At 46.1% G+C, this 22,366-nt stretch overlaps 1 protein-coding gene across 1 annotated transcript in view; it reads left to right on the top strand.

Annotated features, from left to right (window-relative positions):
• LOC119455289 (putative ferric-chelate reductase 1) overlaps positions 1–22,366 on the top strand; it is a 308,383-nt gene that overhangs the window by 57,326 nt on the left and 228,691 nt on the right. The gene's annotated exons all lie outside the window — the stretch shown is intronic.

Here is a 22,366-nt window from a genome sequence, read left to right as displayed (position 1 = left end):
ATGGAGGCAGAACCGACAAAAAAACGCAAAGCGTCAGTGCAGGACACACCCAAGGAGTCCGAAACCTCAAACCCTACGGACAGAGTAGACAAGTTAGAAAGAGCAATTGCTCAGCTAGCTGAGACAGTCTCCAATCACATAAAATCCACCGCAGAATTTCAGCAGATGATGGCCCACGAGCTTACAAGGATAGGGGCTGTATATAGAGCCGAATGTACCCAGGGTCTTACACAAGCCCCGGAACACGAACAACTTGCCACCACAGCCACCAAAGTGCTCAACACTAAGGGCTTCAAAACGACATCTGTACTGCCGGTAAGGGCAGAACCATACACGAAGAAAGATGGCTGAAACCATTAAGATTATACAATGGAACTGGAGATCCTTTAAGAAAAAGCGTGCAGCACTGCAGTTCCAACTCGCTACCTTTGATCCCAAGGTAGATGTTGTAGCCTTACAGGAAACAGGCACGCAAGTCAAAATTACTGGGTATACCACGTTCAATGAATTAACTGAAGCGGACAACAGACCTTCTACGGCAGTTGCGATACAACGCAACCTTACGGCAATGCAAATTGATCTGGAGGAAGACAACATTCCTTACACTTTTGTACAGCTGCTGCCTAGAAAAAGGGAACACAGATGTGTATTCATTCTTAACTTGTACAGCTCGCCGAAAGATAAAAGCAACAGAGTTATTGCCCTCCTGAAAAAAGCCTGTAACGCCGCAGAGAAGGAACAACTCGTTGTTGTAGGAGACTTTAACGCTCCGCACACAGTCTGGGGATACCAAAACTGCACTAGGAAAGGCAATGCGCTATATTCAGTGACAAGTGACTTAGAACTTACACTCATCACCGACCCAGATAGGCCCACGCGTATCGGCAACAGTGTATGCCGAAATACCACACCCGACTTATGCTTCGTCAGAAATGCCAATGGGGCTCTTTGGGATAACACCGAAACTAGTCTTGGGAGCGATCACTATCTCCTTCTTATCACTATCTCTTCCAAAGGGCACAAACGGAAAATGAAGCTAACTCCACACACCAAATGGGATGTATTCCGATACGTAAGAAACCGCAACCAGCTCACCGATATAGCAGACCTCACTGCGTGGACGAATGAGCTTATCCAGGATGTGGACAATGCCACAGCCATGGCACCGATAGAAGAGGAAGGCCCCGTGCCGGACTCGAAACTCGTAGGTCTATGGGAAAAGCATAAAGACCTTCAGCAGAGATGGCTAAAGAATAAGATCAACAGCACGCTGCGCCGCGAACTCGCCGCTCTAGAGAAAGAGATTCAGGACTACTCTAGCGAGCTCAGCACTAGGCAATGGAACCAATTATGTGACAGCATGAATGGCCAGTTGAGCAAAAAGAACCCCTGGACCCTGCTTAAACACATGCTAGATCCACAACACTCTAAAAGTGCTGCTCATAAAAGGATTCAGAAAATCGTACACAGTTTTCCGGGAACAGACTCTGATCTCGTCAACCTCTTGACCCTGCAATATCTTAATACAGAACGGGAGCCGGGTGCATATATAGAGTACAGAGGAGATGAAAACAGAACATTAGACGAAGACATCACTGAGGCCGAAGTACGCGCTGCTTTAAACTGCCTACGCACGACATCATCAGCCGGTAAAGATAACATCACCAACAAAATGCTAAGGAATCTAGATAACCCTACCATAACAATTATCACCAATCTCTTTAATCAGCACTGGCAAAACGGTACACTCCCGCAAGAGTGGAAGGATGCTAGGGTGGTCTTCATTCCTAAACCAGGCAAGTCACTCAGTCTAGAGAGCCTCCGGCCCATATTCCTTACCTCTTGTCTTGGTAAGGCTATGGAGCATGTGGTTCTCAATAGGCTTGTGGACTATGCCGAAACCAACCACCTCTTCCCGGAGACAATGGTAGGCTTTCGACCTAAACTGTGCACCCAAGACATACTGTGGCAGGTACAAAATGATATCCTTAACCCAGCGCCTATACGCGCAACTCGAACAGTGTTATCATTAGACATACACAAAGCGTTTGACAATGTCTCACATCGAGCCATTCTAGAAAACGTATCCAACATGAACGTAGGTAAGAGAACATACACCTATATTACCACATTCCTCAAGGGGCGTACTGCCACCCTAAACATAGGAGATATTGAAAGCAAAACCATAGAGCTCGGCACTAGATGTACACCAGAGGGAGCCGTACTTTCTCCCTTCCTCTTTAATACCACCATGATAGGCTTATCCCGGCAGCTCAACGAGATTCCTCATATCAGGCACGCCATCTACGCCGATGACGTAACGATCTGGACGTGCACTGGCTCAGATGGAGAAATTTCAGAATCCCTGCAGGCAGCAGCTGACGCAGTGCAGAAACACGCTCGCAACAATGGCCTCAGCTGTTCACCGAAAAAATTAGAACTGCTTCTAGTCCGGAACAAAACTCCTGCAAACCCGGCTGCCAATATGGCTGCACACATTCAGGTGCAGGTAGCTGGACAACCGGTCCCGCGCGTTCCTAAAATCAGAGTGTTAGGATTGTGGATTCAGCAAAACACGCACAACCAAGAAGCCATAACACGTCTCCAAACTACAGCTGGGCAACTACAGAACCTTCTCAGGAGGGTCTCCAACCGACGGCACGGAGTTAAGGAGAAAGATGCCTGCAGACTAATCCAAGCTTTTTTTCTGAGCCGAGTGGCGTATGTCTGCCCTTACTTACATCTCAGAAAGAGGGACTTGGAACGGATTAACGGTCTAATCCGAACTTTATTCAAACAGGCCCTTGGGCTACCAAAATGGACTAGTACGAAGGCACTTTTGAGTCTAGGGATGCATAACAACGTTGAGGAAATCATAGAGGCCCACAAATGGGCTCAAACAGTTCGATTATCCGGCACACACGCGGGACAGCGGATCCTGGACATCTTGGGGTATCGCCCTGCCTTAGACATCCCGCAACGACACCGGATACCTAACACTATCCGGACCAAGATCATTATCCCCCCGCTTGCCAAAAACATGAGTACTGAAAACAATGGTAGACGCAAAGCAAGGGCGGCGGCACTCTGGCAATGCTACAAAAAACAACCCGCCATATACGTGGATGCTGCTCGCACCAGTGATGGTCGACACACCATAGCCGTCACTACTGGCGACGGACACACCATCAGCTGTGCGACGGTAAACACATCCTCCATTGTAGAGGCGGAAGAGGCCGCCATCGCCATGGGCACTTCCATCCCGGGCACCAAGATTATTATATCCGTCTCGAAAACAGCGATTCGTAACTACACTTCGGGTTTCATTTCCCCTCGAGCGTTCAGAATCATCAACAAAGAACTCAATGAGTTAAAAGTTGGTGTGGGTACCCGCTCATGCGGGCAACCCCGGTAATGAGGCCGCCCACCTAGCCGCCCGAGCAGCAAGTAACAGGGAGGTGGGCCTGCCCGACCGGGTTGACCGACATGAGGGTATCCACACCTTTAACGAAATGACAATTTATTACCGCGAATCGAGGCGAATATATCCGTCCCCGCACAAGACATTGACAAGAATACAGGCCACTAACCTCAGGAGAGTACAGACTAGGTCTGTACTTAGTCCAAAAAGACTAGCTGCAATGACCGGTGATGAATATCCACCAGACTGCAAACATTGTAACTGCCCCCTGGCGGACCAAGATCACATCTTGTGGGGATGCCAAAAGAACCCTCCCCCGAGAGAACTCTTTCGGCGAGCTCCTTCACACGAAGAGTGGGAGATGAAGACGAAAACTTACAACCCGGAAGACCAGATACGGTTGGCGGAATGGGCTGATAGCGTCGCGGCGAAGCAGACGCCACGCTAGCCCTTTCCGCTGGGAAAGAAAACTCCACTTAACCTCGATAATAAAAGTTTATTCTCTCTCTCTCTCTCTTCGAAAGCATTTTTCGCTAATGAAATAAAATGTTTTTCTTGGGTCAAGATTATAAATACGCGTATGTCCATAATTTAGTCATACCCAAAACTGAGCATGGCTACGCGGACAAAGAAAATTAGTGTATTTTTTATATTTTAAAATATACAGAATGAAAATAACGCGTGAAGTGCTGCGACACAAATTTATTTACACACTCGTTTGTTTCTCACACTACAAACTTTCATTTTTCCTTTCGAACTGAAGATTTAGATGCGTATCTTAATGTCAACTTTCTTGCGTTTCAGTGCAATCCTTCATAAAAATACGACTTGTATACCATGCCGGTGATAACATGCACTCTGGTGGTACTGACATTGCAGAAGAACAAAAATATACTTTATGCCGCTCCAGAGAGGGCCGCTGTGGAGCTTTTGCTTGGTCTCCAAATTCTAACGAAGTTGCAATTTTTGCCTATAGTTGCAACTCCATGTACTGGTGAAACGTATGTCACGTGACCTTACACTATCGGCATTGTAGAATCTACTATGTAAAAAGGTTCCACCAGAACACATCCCACGATGACTGTTGGCATTAACGCGATTATCGCTCAAGCAATGTACCGACGCACCGTATTCCTGAAGGCATCTTTATTTGCAATCTGTATTGGGCGAAGTAAGCTAAAAATGCTAATAGCATTATTACGCCCATGAGCCACAGCGCCGCCAATGACCACAGCATCTACCACTTCGGACGCCCCAATTAAAACTTCGCTGAACGCGGCCTCCCAACCGCAGCCAATTTGGTCCCTCTGGCACTGAAGAATCGGCGTTAAGCATATCTGGCTTCGTATGAACTACGGCGCGATTGCATAGTTGTCTATTAGGAGCGAAGCTCCTTATAGCGGCACCCGTTCGTCCCCGTCGTCGTAGTAGTAGTGTGTAACCAGTCTGAGAAAAATGAGAAAAAAATTCCCAAGTTGTGTCCGTAGCGCGGAATCGAACCAGGGACCCCTCGCTTCCGAGCGCGCGGCGTTAGCCCACTACGCCACGAAGCGCACGTAGACACACGCACCACGATGGCAATAAATACCCAACATTAACGAAAGGCCGCTTTTCTAGCGCGTTTCTAACGCGTTTGTGCTAGCGCGTTACGGCCCGTGTGAGAAGCTGGTGTAAGACGCTGTGGCCTCTCCGCCTTACCTTCAACGCGTTTCGAACGCGCTGCCCAAGGCGGTGGCAAGTCAAGCTCAAGTCGAGGAGCGTTTATGAATACGGGGGGTATACTCTCTCAGCAGTCATGTGATGGCGTCGGCAAACGCGGTGCACGTTCCGGCATGTGTAAATGGCTGCGTAAGACGCTGTGGCTGCTCCCCCTTACTAGAGAGTACTGCACGTTTCTAACGCGTTTGTGCTAGCGTCCCCTTAAGCGGGAGATCCGATGATTCCCTCCGGAGCTTCGCCCACTCATCATCATTCACCCCGTGGATATGCTGTGATTTTTTTTTCATGCGTAAAACTTTCATTGCCATCTAGGAGGGCGTGCGTTATCACTTTTACCGGTGGGACGTGCAATTTATTGTTTCGCGGATGGAAGCAACGCTTCAAGGGCTAGACAGAAGAAAAAGAAGCTGTAGAAAAAGAAGTTAAACAGACGCGGCCAGCCAGTGTGGGCAAAGAAGGCGTTGGAATGCGTAGGCGCTACGCCGTGGTTCCCGTCTGAGTTTTTCCTACCCGCTGCCTTCTAAGCATGCATATTCTGTGACACCTCGTCCTGACCACGGGCTACTCGAAAAGATGCTATACGGAAGCTCGAGCACCATCACAGGATGCTGAATCATCTCTGGGAAAGATGGAAAAAGGAGTACCTCCTGGAATTAAGATCTCTGCATCGGCAGCCCCAAAGTTTCAACCAAAGTCGAAGTGTGAAAGTGGAAGACGTCGTTTTATACCCCTGACACACGCGCAAAAGTAAAGTCCTTTGCCGGAAACCACTTTTGTTACTCCGAAGGACGCTTTGCAGAAAGGAGTTGCGCCGATGACACACGGCACCGCACTAACTTTTCTAGGTGGTTCCTCAGATGAACGCCACAAAAAAAATTTGAAAAAATAGCGCTGCTTGTTAAAGGTACGTCCGCACTAGTGACAAAAACGCGCGCGACACGCCGCGCGCGATGCTGTCGATCGCGCGCGGCAAGATTCACCAAAAGCGGCAGCAACGCGCGGTAAACGTTAGAATGGGTATGGTGGCTTGAAGGGTGGCTAGAAGTGGCTAGAAGAACCTTTCTAGCCACCATAGAATGGGTGCGAGTCTGCGAGACACATTTTTTACGGCAGCCGCAAAACGTGCACCAATCAGAAGCGAGCCGCGCAGTTGTGGCGTCACTTGTCGCGCAAGCAAAGAACAATAATGTATGGGCTCTGAGATAGAACAGTGACGCGCACGCCGTAAAATCTTAGAGGCCATGCCCAGTCAATGAGGCCGTTTTCGTTAAGCCTTCCCATACCGCTGTCGAGACGTCGAGGAAGAAGTCGCATCACAATAGAAGCATTTTTGGAAGCTGTTCGCACGTATGCGTGCTTGTATGATAAATCCAACGTTGATTTTAAGGATAAGGAGCTGCGCGCTTTCACGAGAAATGTCGGAAGGGAACGAGGCCAAACGGGACCTCAGGTGGTGTCATGTGACGGCCGCGGCCCCGAAAACGCGGGTGAGTGTGACCTTCGCAAAGCATTTGTGCCGCGCGCGTTTTTGTCGCTAGTATGTACGTGCTTTAAAGCAGCAAGAGAGAAAACATTAAAAAAAAAGCTGCGTATGTAGATTACATTTCGCGATTGTAGAAATTAAAAACAATTTTTCCATTTTCACAAGGTAAAAAAATGCCTACGAGGCACAGTAGTTTTGCGACAGGTTTCCTTCTATTGATGAGTTGTGCACGCTGTATGCGAGAGTACACCTTTCCGTTCGAAAAATAGATGCCCGATCTTCTTTCCCGCAAAGAACTTTGCGCGGAGGGAGATACTCCTTTGTCGTGTGTCACTGCACTTGAAGGTCCTTCCGGTAGATGTCCCCTTACATAAAGGACTTTAGAGTGCTCGTGTGTCAGGGGTATTAATGGAAGACGACAGAAAGAACCGATGTTTTTGGCCGCATTTCGACCCGAGAATTTCGGCCCGAGTACTACAAGTATATCGCGGCCGCGATGAATGGGTGCGGGCTTGTTCCGTCAAAACACAAGACGGCAAAAGCAGCAGCACGCCAAAACATGGGAGAAGTAGGCTGACCTCTTTATTCCGGAATGTTCCTACACTCAGCCCTCCGTCTCAACTCAATGGTGATGATGATTTAATAGCATCTCCTTTGAGACGAGCGGTGGCAAATAGTCACCTAGCCTGCTTGAGTTTATCAGGAATGTTATACATGCTTTTCATTTTAGCATTCTTGCGTACATCTCGTTGATCTTCTTTCACTTCCTCAAACCTTCTCTATCTGCCTTGTACCGCTACCCATGCCTGTAATGGATCTAGTCGTGTCAATCTCTTCCTCGCTTTTTCTCTCACCAAGACTCTAAATGACTCTTGCTTATCGCGACTTAAAAAAATAGATTATGGTGTTTTACGTCCCAAGACCACCATCTGATTATGAGGCACGACGTAGTGGGGGACTTCGGATTAATATGGGTCACCTGGGGTTTTTACAGCGCAGCTGTTAAGGGCTAGTTCCCCCAGGTTCGTGTCCGCGTGTAGAAAAAAAACTATCATCAGCATTTCGGCTCCATATGCATGTGTCACCTTAGCACAGTTGTGAAAACGGATGACTAACATGACTGATAGGTCATGACATCAATAACGTCATATGCTCGTCAGTTACGTCACGATTAACGATAATAAAATCAAGTGCGGCGCATACCGGCATTGGATATGCGGGTATGAGCCAGGGCCAAGAAAGAAAGAAAGAAGGACGGTTAGAAACAAATCACGTGTGGCTCATACCCGCGTTAGATATGTGGGTATAAGCCGCCGAGAGCAGGAGCGGGAGAGATCTCACAGGATCCTGACGCTGCCGTGCAGTGTGCCGCGGCTATGAACGTTGTGGCTCATACGATGGGGGGACTTAGCGCTGCAAACACACTACTTGATCATCGCGCCGGGCGAAAACTAGACGCCGGTGTCCTTGCTCTTTGACGAACATGCCGAAGACGCTCAATATAATCAATAATGATAATATACAAATTCACTATAGCAACATTCACTACAGGAGACCCACCATAGTCACAACTTCGCTGGCTTCCATCTTGACAGTAGTGGTAGGGCTCATGAATTATTTAACGTGCATTTAATTCTAAGTACATGGGTGTTTTTGCATTTCGACCCCATCGAAATGCGGCCGCGGTGGCCGGGCTTCGATCCCGCGTCCTCGTGCTTAGCAGCCAACACCATAGCCACCAAGTAACCACGGCGGGTGCTTATCTCGACTGCTGACTGGTTGACGCTTCCGTCCAGTTTAAATCCAAGCGCTTCTGGAAGGTGTACGTTACCTACGGGTGTCACTTAGTGAATTCATTCGCATTATATTCGGATGTGCTGAGTGGTCTGCGGAATTTTGCTGCAGCATACACATGCCTGATCTTGTTACGAATATTTGCTCCGTCTTGTTTCTGTGCTTGGGCAACCAACTCAAGAAAGTGGATGGCAGCGCCGTCCCTCGACAGAAGTTGCCACGGCGCTTCATCGACGCTCTATGGAAATTCTGGAGAAGCTTAGCATCTTCTTCAGTCGCGGGACGTCGCTGTGCACAACTCGATGAAGTGGAGAAGGAGCTTCGAGTAGAGAATATGGGCGCGAAATTGCGATAGAATATCCGCGACCATGGGGCGTGCAGAATGCTCGGTGACGCGGGCGCTGCGAAAACGCAGAGCACTGTCACCGATATCGCAGTCCGCTTGCGTGTTGCTCTCGATATGCTGGAAATCGTCATCAAGATTAGGCTACAGTTCCCTAAATGATGCTCGATCGCCAGCTACCTGCAGGACACTTCACTAATTCTGGCAGCAGTCCATCGCATAATTTACATGTACTTATACCAGCTGACGGGCTGTAAAACGCCTTGTAGCTGAACAAGAATACTATACCCCACCCGCAGCTTTGATATTATCTTCGACAGGGCTAGAAGGAATGGTGGCTACACGGAATGGTCTAGTCGTATAAGCAGTTGCTAGATTTTTCTTAGGACGCTCGTTAACATGCAGGAATTGTACTCCATTAAAGTGATAAGGGCGAGAAATATTTTACTTAACGCTGGAAAAATACATTTCATAGCTTCCAGATGCTGTGTCATCCCGCCAAGCGACTCGACAAATTAGTTATTACTAATTAAGAACACGCCCCCCTCCCACGTGTTGCATACGCGAACCACTGTTGACCTAAAAGTCGACGAAGAAGAGACCTATCTCTTTTCGCGTATTACACACGCTTGACAAAATCAACAAGCGCGTGGGACCGGGGCATTACGTAAGATCTCTCCGCTCTTTTCGAAGTATCTAAATATCGAAGATCTTAAGCTCATCACTGTCTCAAAAGCGCTTGATAAATTTATTTCTAAATTTAGCAGCAGCCTAAATTCATTTAGTCTTCCGGAATGAAGGAGGCCAACGTGGGCTTTAATCTTTGGCGAGCCTGCACTTAGCTCCTATGGTGCTTGCCGGCAGAAAGCAAGCGCTAATGGCATGTTCGAACAAACAAAAGTCAACCCACGGACTTGCATGTGAGGGGCTTCTTTGAGATTGAAAAATAGTCTCTACTCTGAATGATATTTTTGCAGCGCTTCCCATATAGGAAGCGTGTATTTGCGTATAGACGAAAGGTTGGCTACCAACAATGCCGGTGAAATATTTCTGCAGGGAAATGATTTTGAAGCAATTTAAATGTTTCATTCACTCACTATCACTAAAAAAACCCGACCGAAGATACTCCTTACTAGGATTAACGCTGGATACAATCGTGGGAGTCGCGAAACGACATACATGAAGAAATGCACTATACGAGAAGGCTCATAGTGACAGAAGCTTACATAGATATGTGGCGGCGCCTCTCTTGATTTAACTTAAGCAGATCCACGCCAACTCTTACTGGTAATAGAAAACTACTAAAGGCTCGCAATGACTTACGAAGGTGCTTTTTCGCTAATAGTGGAGCATTGACAGGTGGTGCTGGGGTATTGACATGTTGTATTTCTACAACGTGACAGTATTCGCGAGTTCACTCCTGCCTCAAAATGTTTACATGAAGATCTCAAGAAACATTGACAAGGAGGTCTTTGCAAGCACTGACGTCGCTACACGCTATACCTATAGTATCGCTGCCTTGGCATGTGTTGGTAAAAAACGGGTTTTGGGATTTTAGTTCCAGACAGCTATTCAGCGCTTCCAACACTATCTGCAGAAGGTCTGCTCAGTGTATGCGCAATTTCATCTCAATAACTCTACTTTGTTACCTGTAAGGTTTGTTCGCAAACATATTTACGCACACGTAGCACCGGGTTCTGCCCGGTGCGGCACATATGCTTACATTTATCTGACTAAACAGGACGCAGGAGGGCGCTGTAACTGACCAACTACACCAACTCAAGATTTTTACTTTATAAAACATTGGTTAGGTGCAACGCTGATTATGGCGTCTTCCATTTGGGATCCTCAGGCCAGTTCACTTAATCTCAACATAGGAGCCATTCAGGATGATGCCATTGAGGATAACGTATGTAACGTCACCACTCCCGTCCTATTTTATCTAACCACTCGCGCACCGCGAGTGTTACCTTATTGAAATTCAATTTTGATTTGCCTAAGCGCTCACATTGTCGTAATATTTCGAGTGTCTGTCTATTTCATATAATATATTATTAAAATACTACCTTAACAAACTGTTTTTTGTTACCACCATTGTACTGTACATTTCTTCCAGAAACGATCACTAGTTCAAGCTTGACGTGCCCGTGATGCCGCACTAACTTTCATTTCAATTATTTACCTTCGACAACATGCGCCGGCCGCCGACTGGAACCACCTTCCCGTTTGCATTATTTCGATCGTGAATATACCAACGAATTCGCGGTGTGAGAATCGATGATGTGCCAAACATTTTGCGGGTAGCCGGTCATCTAGCATCACTTGGGGTTCTGCAAAACGTTCTCAGTTGGAACAACATGTTCGCTCGCGGTACCTTAGGGTATCACCTATACGACACAGAAGAATGCTGGATAAAGTGATCTGCACTGCGGCGAAGTTTTATGTGGATTGATTACCTGCAATGGTATTAAGTCTATTTAGAAAGTTTCAATAAAGTGTTTCTCTATTTTATTGAAATCTTAGGCTGGTTTTACTTGAGCGCACACATTTTTGCAGTTAATGTGATTTAATCTCGCCAAATTTCGCACACGCACACAAGTACAAGAATGTGTTGAATGTAGCGTCTTGATAACCATTATCACGATTACATTATTTTTCTATTCAAATAATTAAGCTAAGATACATTTTGAGCCTATTTGCAATATTTCATGTATATGAAGCCCATACAAGCTACATTACATCTCCTAGCATGTTGTTTAGCGCAAACCCTGCACAAGAGGGGATATTCAAAACTAGGTGCACAAGCTACATATTGTGCACAAATTTCACATGATTAGCATTCATTAAAGACAATTGATCTCTGAGGCAAATCTCGCATTAAGTTCCCCAGCGCAAAGTTTCTTGAACTTCACGCAACTCCCAAAGCACTATCAAAGTCGATGCGCATACTTACCCACATTTAGCTGCTCGGCTAGACGTATAGGACACAACTCTAGGTTTCCTCAAGTGTTGAAACGACCGGTTTAAAGGGAGACTAAACGCCAATATTAAGTCAACCTAAAGTGATAGATTAGTGCTCGAGAATCTCTAAGGCGTCGATATTATCGCGAACAGAGCTTTAGTAAACGAGAAATTGAAGTAAATGCAGGACATGATTAGAGACACCCTCGGGACATTCGGGTTGCCTGATGACGAAGGCAATCCTAATTTTAATTCTGTCCCTAGTACTCAACCAGTCGTAATGAAATGATCATTGTATTTCATTATAAGACGAAAGAAAATGCTACTTGTCCAGTTCTATTTGATATTTAGAAAATGAACTCATTGACGTTACCTTTGACAATGACGCGGGTGGTGGAAAGTTTCGTTATCGCCTAGAGCTGCACTGGTTTTGCTGGCTCGCGAAACTCACACAAACTGGAATTAGCAGAGAACGCCACGTCCATGGGATGTCCCGGGATTCCTGAACAGTCCCCGCCATTTGACCAAGGTCAGCTGTTGTGGCGAATCCTACGCTCTGTCTTGGCTGGGTTTCTCCATGGCCACGCGTTTGCGTTTTGTGCAGAAAACCGTAGCGCCGTCTATCAGGCGCCGTTTTACTCACTGATTGCAGTAAAGGGCGGTGATAACGTATGTAACGTCAGCACTCCCCGCTCGGGGGCGGGCGATTTGAATTGCGATTCAGATATGCGGACTGCTCGGACGCAATTTTCTTGTAAACTAAGTCGAAAGTGTACTTAAATGTGCGAAATTGAACAGTGATCAAGCTAAAGACTATGAAAAATGTATTATGAACAACACATTTTATAGCTCACTATTTCAGTATCTCTATGAAACGGGCCTGCCTGCTTATGATGTTACGGGGAGAACAAATATACAATGGATATATTTACAGGGTAAGTAGCACAACGCTGCAGAAATCGTTCAGGAGAGCGCGTTCACACCAGAAAAACCACCCGTCGTCGTCGTCATCGTCCAAGCACCGACCACAGGATTGCCGCTCGTGACATTACCCGCCGGCGGCTAATTACACCGTCCCGGTGTAATTAGGGCTCGGGCCGAGAGTGGTACGGTTTAAGGCGCGAGACATGGACTATGTCACTCGCGATTGTTGCAGAGGCCGACGTAGGATTTAGCGGAGCGATTTCATAGGCCACATTAGTGACTTTGCGTACGACGCGGTAAGGGCCAGCATAACGGGAGAGGAGTTTTTCGCATAGGCCAACACGATGTGACGGGAACAAACAGCAAGACGAGCGAACCTGGAGGGAAGTTCACCTCCCGGTGTCGGCGGTCACAGAGACATTTTTGATTGACCTGTGCAGCCGACAAGCGATCGCGGGCAACCTGACGGGCGATGTCAGCACGGGCAAGAGCATCACGAGCATAGGCAGAGGATGTGTCTGCGTGAACATGAAGTATGGTGTCCATAGGCAATGGTGGGTCGTAGCCAAACAGTAGATAAAAAATCACAGCATATCCACGGGGTGAATGATGATGAGTGGGGCGAAGCTCCGGGGGATCATTCGGGTAAACCACAGCTACGGACGAGAGATAAAGAGAGCGCACGTCGGGAACGAGAGAGAAAGAGAGCGCGCGTCGGGAACGAACGCCCTTGTGCAATGCAGCGCCCCTAGCTGCGGACGAGAGAGAAAAACCATAGTCCCTTAATAGCTTTTTCTGGTCACGAAACTCCCGCCTCAGTTTGATATAGAGCCTAGAGCACTGCACGGGCCCGGGCCGGCCCGAAAGCCCGGGCCCGGCCCGGCCCGCGGGCTGGGCCGGGCCGTCCGAATCGTTTTGTCGGCGGGCTCGGGCCGGGCCCGGGCTTAAAGCCGCGGGCCCGGGCCGGGCTCGGGCTTGAAGCCACGGGCCCGGGCCAGACTCGGGCTCGCTCATTGAAGGGCCTAAGTAGGCCTTCGAGCACACGCGATCGTTATGCATTGCATGGTTCAACGCATTCTGTGCCAAGCTGAAGTGACACGTGCAAGATGACTATCATCATCATCATCATCAGTCTATATTTATGTCCACTGCAGGACGAAGGCCTCTCCATGCGATCTCCAATTAACCTTGTCTTTCGCTAGCTGATTCCAATTTGCGCCTGCGAATTTCCTTACTTCATCACCAGACCTAGTTTTCTGTCGTCCTGGACTGCGCTTCCCTTTTCTTGGTATCCATTCTGTAGCTCTAATGGTCCATCGGTTATCCATCCTACGCATTACATGGCCTGCCCAGCTCCATTTTTTCCGCTCAATGTCAATTAGAATTATCGGTTATCCCCGTTTGTTCTCAGATCCACACCGCTCTTTTGACTGTATATCTTATCAGATGACTATATCTTATCAAAGAAAATAGTAAAACAGATGAAGTTCTCATTTTTAATAGCGGAGCTGTTTCAGCCGGGCCAAATGTGTCCGCTGAATCGAAAAATGTGGGCCGATCCTGGCAGCAGTGCAGAAAGGGTCCAAGCGCAATGGCACATACACCTGTGAACTAGCGAAGCTGAGCCTGGATAAGTCTAGCTAAGAATAGTGGGGACTAATTGCCTATCGATAGGCAATTGATAGCCAATCAATAGCTAGTTGATAATCGATCAATAATCAATAAATTCCTGAAAATGCTAGGGATGACTTGGTAGTGCTTCATCATCATCATCAGCCTATATTTATGTCCACTGCAGGACGAAGGCCTCTCCCTGCGATCTCCAATTACCCCTGTCTTGCGCTAGCGTATTCCAACTTGCGCCTGCGAATTTCCTAACCTCATCATCCCACCTGACTTTCTGCCGTCCTCGACTGCGCTTCCCTTCTCTTGGTATCCATTCTGTAACCCTAATGGTCCACCGGTTATCCATCCTACGCATTACATGGCCTGCCCAGCTCCATTTCTTCCGCTTAATGTCAACTAGAATATCGTCTACCCCCGTTTGTTCTCTGATCCACACCGCTCTCTCCCTGTCTCTTAACGTTACTCCTAAGATTTTTCGTTCCATTGCTCTTTGAGCGGTCCTTAACTTGTTCTCGAGCTTCTTTGTTAACCTCCAAGTTTCTGCCCCGTATGTTAGCACCGGTAGAATGCAATGATTGTACACTTTTCTTTTCAACGACAGTGGTAAGTTCCCAGTCAGGATTTGGCAATGCCTGCCGTATGCACTCCAACCTAATTTTATTCTTCTGTAAATTTCTTTCTCATGATCAGGGTCCCCTGTGAGTAATTGACCTAGATAAACATATTCCTTTACAGATTCTAGAGGCTGACTGGCGATCCTGAATTCTTGTTCGCTTGCCAGGCTATTGAACATTATCTTTGTCTTCTGCATATTCATCTTCAACCCAATTCTTGCACTTTCTCGATGAAGGTCCTCAATCATTTGTTGTAATTCCTCTCCATTGTTGCTCAATAGGACAATGTCATCTGCAAACCGAAGGTTGTTGAGATATTCGCCATCGATCCTCACTCCTAATTCTTCCCAGTCTAAGAGCTTGAATACTTCTTCTAAGCATGCAGTGAATAGCATTGGAGAGATTGCGTCTCCTTGCCTGACCCCTTTCTTGATAGGTATCTTTCTACTTTTCTTGTGGAGAACCAAGGTAGCTGTGGAATCCTTGTAGATATTTGCCAAGATATTCACGTATGCCTCCTCCACTCCTTGATTACGCAATGCCTCTATGACTGCTGATATCTCTACTGAATCGAATGCCTTTTCATAATCTATGAAAGCCATATAGAGAGGTTGATTGTACTCCGCAGATTTCTCGATTACCTGATGGTAGTGCTTAGCCTAGCCCAAATACGTGGCCAATACCTTACGATAGCCAATCGGCAGCCAATCAATAGCTAATCGATAATGGATCAATAATAAATAAATTCCGATAACTTGGCAGTGCTTAGCCTATCCCAAATACGTGACCAATATCTTGCAATAGACAATCAATAGCGAATCAATAGCTAATCGATAATCAATAATAAATAAATTCCGGGAAATGCTGGGGATGACTTGGTAGTGCTTAGTCTAGTCCAAAAGCCAGGACTAGCTAGGTGCCCATCATCTCCGCTGTCTCTTTAGCATTGCGCAGCCAGTGCAAGCTACGCTAATTTGTTTTTTCCTTTTCCGCAAAAACGAACATTGTTTCCGCGTAAGGAAAAATAAATTATACAAAGAACCACTCCTCAAACCATTTCCATGTTACCGCTTTTGCGATCGCACTATTAGAGAGTAATAGTTGAGCGGCTCAGCGGGCCAGCGGGCCCAGCGATGGAGCGGAGGGGACAGCGGAGCGCAAGATGAAAAGAAGAGTAATAGCTGAGCGACGCCCCGCTCGTTTCAGCGGATAGTACTGCTGCGCCATCTGTTGAACAAGGTTGAATTACTCTCGATCAAGCAGAGACTTTGCTGCGTTACCTGCCGAATAAAATTGAAGTTACTGCGAAAAGAATATTATTTGAAATATTAAAAAAAGAAAAGAAATATTATGCGAAAAGAACGTTCGCGTTCGCTGCCGCTTCTTGAAAACGCTCGCACGCTCGTCCGCTGCGCACGCTCCGCTGAAGAGACGAAATGAGCGGGCGAGCGGCGCGCTCCGTGAACACGCTGGATGTCCCAGCGGGCCGCGCATGCGCAGTTGGCGTCTCCGCTCATTCGCTGGGCCCGCTGGCCCACTGAGCCGCTCAACTATTACTCTCTATTACCAGTGTCGATAATGTGGCATTATTTTAGCGCTAAGGCCAGTTACTTTTTGCTTCAATGCATAAAACAGCGTTTTCCTCAAAAAGTTAATTGGAACGCCCATGAATTTTGTCGGGCATATTGAAAATTAATATCTCGAAACTGGTTCAGTCGTGAAGTCGTGAAAATTCGTTCCAAGTGGATACGCCTTGCGAACTCAGCGGCTATAATTCGTAGATTGAAAGATGTGCAGTAAAATAATTAAAAAATTAATTCGCGTAATTATGTTAAATATTCAAGTAGGCGTTTTTACCATCCATTAGGCCATCCATGTCAGAATTAGCTTGTAACTACAAAAAACAATTAGCCTCCTTAGAGCGTCGTCGCATTAATGCGAACACAAGAAATCCTGAGATATGGTCAATTCCATACTTCAGAACACTCTATAAGCATCAGTCGTTAATACATGACCTACCATTCACTTACAACAGATACAAAAATGGCGGTATTTTCAGTAAGAAGGAAATCAGCTGACACTTTGGTCACTTGTAATGTATCTGATGTGATTATTATTCTGCCTCTCTGTATGGTTCTGAGTATATAATGTAAAGCCTGTTTCGTTTTCTTAGCAAATGTTGATCTTGCAAAATTCAGTCTCATGCTATGTTGTATAGCTGGTGCTGCGTTGTTTTGTATAGCTAGTATTGTTATTGTAGTGTTGTTTAAAATGCATTCTGTTAAAACTTTTCCAATTCTGTTAACTCGCCGTTACGCAAATATTTTTTGCCTTTCCATTCATAGCTATTTCGTCTATGAGGAATTCCAGTGATAGCTGGAAATATATGTGAATTATTTTGCATGTGTGGTCTTTCGGGTCATGTCAAGCTACATATGTAGCTTTTAATTCGAAATGACCGTCCAGCATGTAAACTGGACGATAAATTGATTTGATCTGATTGATTTCGTCGGACACTTTGAAAATTATTATCTCGAAACTAGTTTAGTCCTGAGAATTCGTTCCAAGTGGATACGCCTTGCGAACTCGGCGGATATAATTAGTGGATTGAAAGATGTGCCATGGAATAATTAATTAAAACGCTAATTAGCGTAATTATGTTAATTCTTCAATTAGGCGTTTTGATTTCTCGGGGAAGTAACGGCCGCCTCACCGAGTAGTTTAGATCAAGGATTGTAACTGTGCTATCTGTCACAGGCAATCTTTAAAAATTTGGTTCAGCTAAAATGAAATGCCCTGTATATTTGCATGCTAAATGACATCATAGAACCATATCGTACAAATCAAGGTAAGTACATGCGCACCACCAGAAAAATAGTAACACAGGCAATGGGCCTGCTTACTGATGTTCCCGTGAGAGAAACAAAGATTTCGGCCTTTTATTGCTTATATACTGCAGCTGATTAAACCTCGAGAAGGTGAGGCTGACAGATACGGTACAATCTGTAAGTAAAAAATAGGAATTTTTTTCTTACAGGCCGGGCCTGGTCATGCACACGCGGGCCCTAGCTAAGCTTAGTAATGAACGCCCGGGCCCGGGCCGGGCCCGGGCTCAGTAACACGGGCCCGGGTCGGGCCCGGGCTGGTCTCGGTCATGTACGTTCGGGCCCGGGCCGGGCTCGGGCTTTGTATTACGGGCCCGGGCTGGGCTCGGGCCTCGTAAAGCGGGCCCGGGCCGGGCTCGGGCCGAAAAATCAGGCCCGTGCAGTGCTCTAATAGAGCCAGCGCCTGCCGCTAGGGGCGCCATAGTAAAAGAAAGGCCACCTAGCCGAGCGGCCGCCGCAGGCGGCGGCGGTATTTTTTCTGCTCAGGTAGCGTTGCGGCCAAAAGCCCAGTTTCTTTTCGATATTCTTTACATTCTATTTTGTCGTAGCAGTTACAGTATGCAAACGTGGACATCTGACAGTGTTTTCGAACCGAAATCAAGGCGCGTACAAAAAGTAAACAATCTCAAAGTCAGCTGGCGGCTCCGTGTGTCAGCAGACGACGCACATAGAATTCTTCTTACTGAGCAATCTGTCGTTAGTTGGCCCAACCGGCTTCGGTTAACAACTTTTAAGCGACTTTTATGCGCTGTACAACAATAATACATTAGCGGCCTGGCGTTGCCAGTAAACGACAACCTGAGCTCAAGGTTGTGTGCTGTTACTGAATTCCGATTGCACTCGAGCCGTTCAAGCGATGGTGACAGATTCTAATCGCACGTAACACAATGTTCTATGACGTCGGAATTAGTTTAGAACAGGTACATCGGCAGATCGTAGCCGTGAATGAAGCGCTTGCTTGAAGGGAAGTATTGTCATTTTCATGTACCGCAAGCTTTGCTAGTTTTTGTGCTTATTATTCCAAATGTGCGGCAAAGTTTTCAAACGCGATTTTCGTTGTCAATATACCCTATGAAAACCAAACCCATTATGCCCGACTGACTCAGCACTGCGCTCATTCATGAACTCGCACACGCAGAGTGACGAGGATTGACGGTCCGTTGCACTCAGTGCCATACCTCCTCGGCGAACTACGACGCATAATAGTATTTGAATCGCGAGCTTTCTTTGAAGCAAATGTAGCCGTTGTAACTCGCGAAAATTCTTATGACAAATAACATTGAATTTTTGCTTTCACTCAGCACTGCTGTAGTGTAGAGCTCAAAAACGACCTGAAAGTTGTATTGACGCAGAAAACTGACATCCTGTTGCACTAAGTTTCTAACGTCCCATTTATCACGGCTGGAAGCCTACTTTGTTTCAGGAAACAAAAAACTTCTGTGACATGGCCCTTTTGTAAGCCGCGCAGCGCTGAGGTAGCAACCTTAAGCAAATGTTAGAATTGTCAGTAGCTGTTGCTATCAGCATACAAAATCCATCGGCAAGAACTGAAACTAAGTGGCTATGCGAATAATTTGCCTTCTATAAATATCAACACAGAGACAGTGCAATCATGGTTAGAGGTCATACATATATTATGGTTTAAACCAGTACAAAGTTGTTATATGTGCCTATGTTCTCACGGAGGTACTAATAGGCACCGATTTTATTTGTAATGTACAAATGAAGGAAATCTTGTAAACAGAACAGGCTACTGAGAATCGCGCGCGCGCGCGCGCACACACACACACACACACACACACACACACACACACACACACACACACACACACACACACACACACACACACACACACACACACACACACACACACACACACACACGCACACGCACACGCACACACACACACACACGCACACACACACACACACACGCACACGCACACGCACACGCACACACACACACACACACACGCACACACACACACACACACACACGCACACGCACACGCACACACACAGACGATGACCCTTCCATTATGGTTGGTTACAAGAAGAATGACACACAAGGCATTCCAGTTATCTTTCGTCCAGTCTCCAAATGCTACTAATACATTTAGTTAATCCAAACGGTAAGTAGCAGCAGAAGTACCAGCAGGAACCAAGGCGAAGCTTCTGGACGCACGCATCACAAAGGGTAGAGGCGTCTTAGCAATGGCATCCTGACCGGAGGCAGCCAACTGGCTACTTGCAACGAATATCCTGGTAGGAATCTGTGTGAAGGCAAGATTTTCATATTCTTATTCAAAGAACGTTGGCCGCATCAAGAACGCACCTATGACTCTCACCTGATAGAATATTTGAAAGGTGCTGTGGTCATGTCTGTGCGTCGAGAGACAACATCGCGCCAAATAGATAGTGGCGAGATCATCATCATCAATATCATACTATATTTATGTGCCCGGCAGGATGAAGGCCTCTCCCAGTTATCTCCCCGCACTCAACTGCGCTTCACTTCCCATGACACCCATTCTGTAACACTATGGTCCAGCGGTTATCTACCCTAACCATTTTGTTTTATTTATTTCAAAAAACCCCTAAAGGCCCTCACAACGAGGGTATCACATAGGGGGGTGACAAGAATTCTATGACAATCTAGAGAAGGAATAGGCAACAAGAATAAAATATGGCAGCACAGCAACAATCAATGAACCATAATGAAAAAAAAAAAAACGTAACATAATAAACAGAACACACACACAAAAATCAAACACATTGCAGTAAACGGAACAGAAATAGAAGAAAAGCTACTCATCGCACTCATTTTTTAGAAGTTCTTGAAATTTCGATGTGTTCATTTCAGTGGCGATTGTAGCAGGCAGCAGGCTCCACTCACTAATAGTTTTGGGTATGAATGATTTCGCAAAAGATGAAGTGCGGCAAATGATGCGTTTGATCTTGAAAGGATGGTCACGGCGGGGAAAGAAGGCCGATGGTGATTGAAAGAAATCGTCATGAAGCAACGGATGATGGTAAATTTTGTGAAAAAGAGTTAAACGAGCAAGTTTGCGACGATGGGAGAGGTTAACAAGACCAGCAGAAGCTTTTAACGCCGTGACGCTAGTGAAACGCCAGTAATCTGAAAAAAAAATGAAACGAGCAGCACGGTTTTGCAGGGATTCGATGTTATCTATGATGTAGGCTTGATCCGGGTCCCATATGGCTGAAGCGTATTCGATTGTAGGTCGGATTAAGGTGATATAAGCAAGTTTACGCACAGGCGCAGGAGCATGTCGAAGGTTACGTTTTAATAAGCCAAGAGAACGGTTAGCAGCTGCTAGAATCAGATCAATGTGATAGTTCCAGGTTAAGTCAGAGTGTAGGTGAACACCTAAATATTTGTAAGTAGAAGCTGTCTCAACTGTTACGTCATTAATAGTGTATGTGGTTGGAATGCGGCAAGAGTTTCTTGTAAAGGAGACAGGCTTTGTCTTAGAGTGGTTTAGGACCACTAGCCACGATGAACACCAAGTGTTAATTGAATCGAGATGAGTTTGTAAATATTGGTGGTCAGTTTCACTTTTAATGGCTTGGTACACAACACAGTCGTCAGCGAACAGTCTAATTTGGGAAGATACACAGTTAGGTAAATCATTAATAAATATTAGAAAGAGCAGGCAGGGGACCAAGCACGCTCCCCTGGGGTACACCAGATGTGATTTGAGCCATTGAAGAGTTAGAACCATTAACAGTGGTGAACTCAATGCGAGATGAAAGGAAGTCTTTAATCCATGCTAAAACCTGAGGGTTAATATTGAGATGCGATAACTTGAGTAGTAATCTATGGTGGGGGACCCGATCAAATGCCTTAGAAAAATCGATAAACAAAGCGTCGACTTGAATCCCGGCGTCTATTAAAGTAAATAAGTCGTTAGTAAATCCAGAATGCTGAGTGTCGCAAGAAAGTCCCTTGCAAAAACCGTGCTGATATTTAAATATGATGTTGTGATCTTCAAGATAATTAATGATCTGGGTGTGGATGACATGTTCAAGGAGCTTTGAGAAGGTACATGTCAATGAAATGGGTCTATAGTTTAGGGGATCAGAGCGGACGCCAGATTTGAAAATTGGCACTACTTTAGCTACTCGCCAGTCATAAGGGATGGAGCCAGATGATAAAGAGTGAGAAAAAAGTCCAGATAGGACTTGAAAACTACTCTGAGATATATTTTTAAGTATTTTGTAGTTAAATCCAAGCGGGTCCGTGCTTGTAGTATCTTTAAGGTTATTTAGTGAAGAAAGAATACCGTGATCACTTATGACTGTAGAGGGCATTGAATAATCATGAAGTGAACTGAGCTAGAGAAGGAGTAATGACTTCATGAGTGAAAACAGACGAAAAAGCGTTGTTAAAGAGTTGAGCAGAATAGGCATCGACCAGCTGATCACCATTAGAATTTGTTAAGGATGAATCAGGACGTGAATGTGGGTTAATTACGCTCCAAAATCTTCGGGGATTGTTAGATAGCATAGTGGGTAAGACGTCGCTGTAAAACTGGCGCCAGGTGCCTTTAAGCATTATTTGGTAATCCTTGT

The sequence above is a fragment of the Dermacentor silvarum genome, chromosome 6 (assembly GCF_013339745.2).
Source record: "Dermacentor silvarum isolate Dsil-2018 chromosome 6, BIME_Dsil_1.4, whole genome shotgun sequence".
NCBI classification, from domain to species: Eukaryota; Metazoa; Arthropoda; class Arachnida; order Ixodida; family Ixodidae; genus Dermacentor; species Dermacentor silvarum.
The sequence above is the reverse complement of the archived record's forward strand: the minus strand, read 5'-3'. Positions and strand labels throughout refer to the sequence as shown.